The sequence below is a fragment of the Arachis ipaensis genome, chromosome B8 (assembly GCF_059453495.1).
Source record: "Arachis ipaensis isolate K30076 ecotype BB chromosome B8, ASM5945349v1, whole genome shotgun sequence".
In the NCBI taxonomy this organism is placed as follows: Eukaryota; Viridiplantae; Streptophyta; class Magnoliopsida; order Fabales; family Fabaceae; genus Arachis; species Arachis ipaensis.
Genome location: NC_142443.1, coordinates 133476700 through 133484181, shown reverse-complemented (window position 1 = coordinate 133484181; position 7482 = coordinate 133476700).

Below are 7482 nucleotides of genomic sequence, written 5' to 3'. Positions count from 1 at the left end.
ATAAAGGGGAAAAGGACAAACAAAAAGAAATTAGGTGCCGAGAGAGCTAAAGATGTATTAAAATGGATATATACCGATATATGTGGCCCATTTTCTACTGTCTCTTGGAATGGACAACGGTACTTTATTACGTTCTTAGATGATTACTCTCGTTACGGGTATCTATGTTTAATTCATAAAAAGTCCCAAGCCTTGGATGTTTTCAAGTCTTCCAAAGCTGAAGTTGAACTTCAACTTGGAAAGAAAATTAAAGTTGTCAAATCTGATCGTGGTGATGAATACTATGAAAGATATGACGGGTCAGGTGAGCAACATCCCGGACCTTTTGCCCTTTTCCTAGAGGAGTGTGGTATTGTTCCGCAATATACCATGCTAGGCAAACCTAGCATGAATGGTGTTGCAGAGCGAAGGAACCGAACTCTTAAGAACATGGTGAGAAGTATGATTAGACATTTTTCATTGCCTGAATCACTCTGGGGAGAAGCCTTAAAGACCGCAGTGTACATCCTTAATAGGGTGCCAAGCAAAGCAATTAACAAAATGCCATATGAAATTTAGACTGGAAAAAGGTCTAGTATAAAGCATTTGCATATTTGGGGATGTCCAGTTGAGACGCGACCTTATAGGCTGCATGAAAGAAAATTGGACTCAATGACAATTAGTTGCTATTTTGTTGGTTACGTTGAGCGTTTACAGGAGTACAAGTTTTACAATCTTGCATCAAGGTCTATGTTTGAAACGGGAAATGCGAGATTTCTTGAGGATGTTGAGTTTGGGGGGAAGAAAATATTAGGAATGTTGCTTTTGATGAGGATTCTGTAACTGACAATGATCAGGTCCTTGTGCCTATTATTGTTCAAGATACAGTTATAGTACAAGAGCACAATGATAATCCTACTATAGATCTAGTTACAGTACAAGAGAACAATGAGAATATTGTTGTTGCTCAAGATACTGCTACAATACAGGAAAATGATGAGATTCCTCCTCAACCACAACCTATATAGCAAGCTTAACAATCTCAAGAAGTGTCATTAAAGAGATCCAACAGATAAAGGAAAAAATTCATCTATGGTCTCAAACAAGCTTCCCGTCAATGGCATCACAAGTTTAATCAAGTCATTACCTCATACGGTTTTGAGGTAAATATTATAGATAAATGTGTATACTGGAAGTTCAGTGGGAGTAAATACATATTTTGGTCTTATATATTGATGACATTCTACTTTCCAGTAACGATATAGGCTTGTCGCATAAAACTAAAAAATTTCTACCGAACAAATTTGAAATGAAAGATCTTGGTGATACCTCTTTTGTATTAGGAATCGAGATACTAAGAGATCGCTCTCAAGGTATTCTTGGATTATCTCAAAAGAACTATATTGAAAAGATTTTAAGTAGATATGGCATGAAAGTTATAGACCAATGGACACACCCGTAGTTAAAAGAGACAAATTCAGTCTCAAGCAATGCCCTAAAAATGATCTTGAGAAGACAGTAATGCATGATAAACCTTATGCATCAGCACTAGGGAATTTAATATATGCTCAAGTCTGCACACATTCTGATATATTATTTATAGTGGGAATGTTAGGTAGATACTTGAGCAATCCGCGCATAGATCATTGGATAGTTGTTAAACGCATAATGCATTATCTAAAGAGAACAAAGGATTACATGCTTACTTATCGGAGATCAGAAAATTTGGAGATCATTGGGTACTCTGATTCCGATTTCATGGCATATGGTTGCGAAACATTGTCACTGAGCTTCGTATAATAGATGACATCGAAAGGTTATTAAAGATATTTTGTGATAATAAGTCAGCAGTACTATACTCCAACAACAATAAGAGCTTGACAAAATCGAAGCATACAGACATCAACTTCTTAGTTGTCATGGAGAAAGTTTAAGAAAAAGTAAAAAACAGATTTTCATAGAACATATAGGAACAGAATATATGCTAGCAGACCCATTAACCAAGGGATTGATCCCTAAAGTCTTTCATGAGCACACTGCTCGAATGGGTGTCAATATTTGTGATGCCTTGGTTTAGTGGGAGTTTATTTTATGCTATATGTCCTATGACAGATATTGAATTATTTTTCTGTAGAATTAAGTTGATGGTTTATTTTATGTTATGTGAAATGTTCATTTTACAATATTTGTATTGTGTTTGATCTTAATAAAGTTTTAAAGTTGGACTAGCTAGAAGTAGACATGCATGAGATCACTTGGCATGTAATTTTCATATTACTCATCTAAATTTGATCTATGTCGTTAAGTATATTAGTATGGTGATTGTCGTGGTTTAGTCACGACATTTAATGTGATAAAAGTTGCGGTGATTCCATATCTAATATATGAGACGGACCAGATTGTTAAAGTAATGAGAGAAATAGCATTCAGATGCGCGCATAAAGTTTATAAGATGTGATTATGTCAAAAAAGAATATATGTATAGCCCAAGTGGGAGATTGTTAGAAAATTATTTTAATTTCCTAATTTGTTTGTGGGCAATACATATATTAATTATAATCACAAATTATGCTATTTCAAATTAAATAACTTATATAATAGTGATCTCATTTATTGTTATAAATGCTAAATTGAATAAGTCATAATTACTTTTAATTTTGAATTAAATGAGAATAAAACCAGATATTATCTTTTGTTCCTTAGATAATTATCTTTTGGATTTTGGATATATTATCTTTTGGACTTTAGATACTATTTTATTTGGGTTTTAGGATTTAATGGGTGTCATGCTCAAATATAAATAGTGCCTTCAGGGTTTCGGTCTCCAACATACCAAAGTCGCCTTTGTGCTCTTTCTCCATCAGAAGAGTTGCAATTCAGCCACTCAGGAATACAGAAGGCTTTAGTTGAGGAAGATCGAAAGAACCACAAAATCCAAATCCTTCCATCAATTTTTGACTTTTCTGAGTAAAGGTACCCTTTCGTATTATAATATATTTTTTGTGATTTAATATGAATGATCTGGGTTAATAAAATTATTTATTCCAACATAAATTACTTGAACTATTAGACTAACTTATTTGTTGTGTTATTATGTGCTAATTAATATACATGATATAATATCTTTGATAAAATTGTTTATACTTGTTCATTTTAATGTTGATTTTAGTTTTCGACTCACCTTTTCTCAAATTAATAATATTTTGATTATATATAATTTTTGAAACAAACATTAAATTTTATGAAATATTTATAAATTAAGAAAGAGGACAAAAATATTTTTATTAATCAGAATATATTTTTTATAATTATATTATATTTTTTAATAAATATTTGAAGCATATAATAGACATAAATTAATTAATAAATTATTAAAATTAAAAAATAAAAGTTAAGTTAATACAAAAATAAAATTAAAAAAATACTTATTATAAAAAAAATAAAATAATATAATTATATCCAAGTAAATGATTCAACTAATAACTCAGCAATTAAACTAGTAATCCAATATTAGTACTCTAATTAAGTCAATTACCGATTTAATTCTAATAACTATCCAAATAACTTTGTTATTAGTACACAAACTTCGTTGATCTTGTTCTATTATTTTCTTTATATGACTTTGGGTGGTTTGATTCTCATTATTCAAAAGATGCTTTTACAATTTGATATTTTGTTTATTTAGAGTGAAAAAAGATAAAAGTTTATTTTAATAAAGAGTTACTCTGTTTAGTCTTTAAGAAAAAGTTGAAGAAACTTTTTATTTTATAAAATTTATAAGAATATGTAAAAAATATTTTTTTTTCTTTGTATTTAAGAAAGCTGCTTTTTTTTTTTCTCTAGAAAGCAAAGAAAAGCACCATTTCTATAGCACCCCACAATTTATCAAGATAATAATTTTATTATTTATTTATTTTTTTGGTAATGATTTTATTATGGGTTCTAACCTTGGAACTAGCATATATATATATATATTGCATGATATTGCACATCTTTACGGTCAATTTTTTTTTTTTTTTGGTCATGATCTTTACGGTCAAATTGTTTTACCTAACTTATGTGACACCATATTTTTGGTCCAATGAATTTGTCTATTTCGTTTTCCCTCATCGTTTTTTTCCTGTTATGTTTTTCTGGACAGGTTTTTTACGGGTTCATAAAAATTCTATTCACTGCTCACGGCCCAACATAAATCTATAGTCCAATAAATACTGTTGGCAGTGGACAAAAATCATTCGGCCCATTTTAGTGATCTCTTTTTCTGCTTGTTTCAAAATTAGAAGAAGAATTCTATTAGCATATCTTAGTTTCCATTTTTTAGATTCTCCCCAAATGTACGAAGAGAATAGATCCTTTCAATTTCTTTAATTGAGAGAGTAAAGTGTAAAGTGTGATATTTAATTCTATATATGATGAAATATTATACTTTATCCTTTTAAGTGAAATAAAAATTTGAGAGGATTCGTTTCCAAGATACTAAATGATGATATAAGAGGGGTTATATTATTCTGTGTTTTTTTTTTTTTTTGGTCCGATAGATTGGATATCTTCCAATCCTAAGCATCACACACTCATACACGCATTTAAAGATTTTATCTACTATTTGGCCACCCCTAAAATTTGAATCCAGATGCAACATATTAAAAAGTAACATATTTAACTATTAAACTAAAATCTCAATATTATCTAAGAGTTGTAATTTTTCTTTGGACTTCTAGCCACCAAAAAAAAAAGAAAGATAAAGTATACTTTTTATTTTAAAGACAAAAGTTTTTAAAATACTTCTAAATTTTATTTTGTTTCAATTTTGTTTCAAAAGTTTTCGATTTGCATCACATATACCTCAAACGGATAATTTTTCAAAAAATTGAAGACCAATTCAACAACAATGTCATAAAAATAACCCTTAACACAAGCAAATCAAGCATAATTTTCATGCATTATTGTTAGATTGGTCTTAAATTTTTTGAAAATTTTTCAAAAATTTTTAGGACAAAATTAAAACTAAATAAAACTTAGGAGTATTTTTGAAACTTTTGCCAAATTTTAGGGACAAAAAGTATATTTTATCCAAAAAAAATTCAAACAAAAAAAAATACATTAAAAGAAAAAGAGTAGACATGGTTTTTTTTAATGAACATGTTTTCATAATTCAACAACCTTGTTTCCATGACTCTAATTCTAACTTGGCTTGTAAGCTAAACTAGGCCTTATCCCAACAACCTTTTTTGCTTTTGGATTTATAAATGACAACTTCCTTTTTGTTAGATTTACTGCTATTTATATTCTTGTTTATCTTGATGACACTGAGCAGATATTCTAAGATAGTATTTGGCACAAGCAAACTTTGATGTGTTTAGGGACAAACTCATAGTCTTCTCTAGAGCTTCCTTGAGCTAGCTTGAGGGGCTGTAAAAATATCAGAAATAAAAAACAACTACTTTATTTCAGATAAATTAGTTATATAGTTAGTTAAGACACTTATAAAAATTCGGTTATATGTGATTATGGGAGTTAATTCAGTTTGTTATTTCTCTCGTCTATATAAATGTTCTTGGGTTCTCTTAGATGCACTTTGGTACACAGATCATGTGGACATGATTACTCTCTTATTGACTGAAAGAAAAGAGTGGTCTAACAAAAATAATTAATTATACCATTGTAATTGGATCATTGTAAATTAAACTTGGTTGGGTCAGTTTTATAAACAAACCGGTTTATAAAAAATTTGTATTCACTTACTTCTAATTATGTTTGTTAATTATGAAGGAAAGAAAACACATTAGGTTATTTGATTCAGAAATTATAATTAAAAAAGTGTATTTGAAATGAAATAATACCTTAATTTTAATTAAAAAATTATAATTAACACTTAATTAAAACCAAAATGGAATTTTTGACTTTATAATAGATTTTTAATTTTTATTAAAACACAAATTTTCTAATAATTACTGAAATTATAATTTTAACATTTAATTTAATTACAAATATAAATAATTGACTATTTTTATATTTGAATTAGTAGCTTTAAACAGAGTCTTTTCTTCTTAGTATAATTTTTTATTTCAATTTATTTTAATTTGGATATACAAATCATAGCTAATTTTTTAGTCAATCTATTTTTGTTATTAAAAGGATCAAACAAAAAATTAAATAAATTTATTAACATAACAAATTAACTTAAATGTCACTTATTGATATTTATAAATTTGGACCATTTAAAATGGGACCCACCATTTGATTCAACGCGGTCTAGTAATTCTAAAATACAACTACAATAAAATTATTATATTATTTTACTCATATGAAGAGGTGATCATAAAGAATTACAAGAGCCTTTTGCAATATTTTAACGTGATGTCAGGACTAAACATTAATTTTATAAATTCAGTTTAATTTGATCCTGATTAATTGCAAACATAGTGCAGAGTCTATGTAGCTAGCTGGAGTGTAAAGAGAATACTCATTCAATTAAATATCTTAGAATTTTTTTAAGAATAAATTTAAAGTTGATGAAGATTTGAAAATCGATCATAGACAAAGTAGAGAAGAAATTCTACTTATAAAAAGCTAAAGTATTCAATAAAACGGATAAATTAGTTCTTATTAAATTTGTGTTAAATAGTTTGTCATTACACTACTTAAGTTTGTATAAGATGTCGAAGATTGTTGCAAAGAAGTTAATTTTACTACAGAGAAGATTTTTATAGAGTAAGGAGGATGGTAAGAATGGTATGACATTGATTAAGTAGAAAGTGGTGCAAGCTCCAAAAAAATTAAGTGGACTGAGGTCGAAGATGCAGCGATTCGTAACACATGCCTTCTGTTTAAGTGGTGGTGACGTTTTTCTAAAGAGAATTGCCGTTATAGAAGATGGCATGCTCATGTAATAATCTGAATCCCAATAAGATGTTGTATAATCAGACACTACCTGCTAGAAGAGGTTCATGGAAGGATATTTGTCAATTATAGATTAAGGAACACATGTGAAGGACAAGATGATTGCTAGCTTGTCTATGGAAATAGGTGACGAAAAAAGGACTCGATTTTGGGAGCATGTCTGGCTATAGAATAGTTCTTTAAAAGCTTGGTTCTCGATGCTCTTTTCTTTTTCAAACCAAAAATGATCTGTTATAGGGAAACTGTGGGTTCTGAGATGGAATAAAGTGAATTTAAAAATTTTAATGGAGGCGAGAATTATATCAATAGAAGATAAAATTAGTTAATCGGTTACATAATACTTTAAGGCCAGTTAAACTAACAAATGACAGAGTCACCAAAAAAAAAAAACTAACAAATGATAGAAATGACAGAGTTGTATGAAAGTTTGATAAAGAAACTGTTTTTTCTACTAATGTTTTTTTGTACAGGTGTCGTAGTCAAAAATGCTTCCGGAGGCAGTAACAAATTATCAGTTCAATATAACTATTTGAAAAGGTTTAATTCCATCAAAAGTAAAATTATTTGTCTGGTTTATTTTAATAGGCAGAGTAAATATCAAAA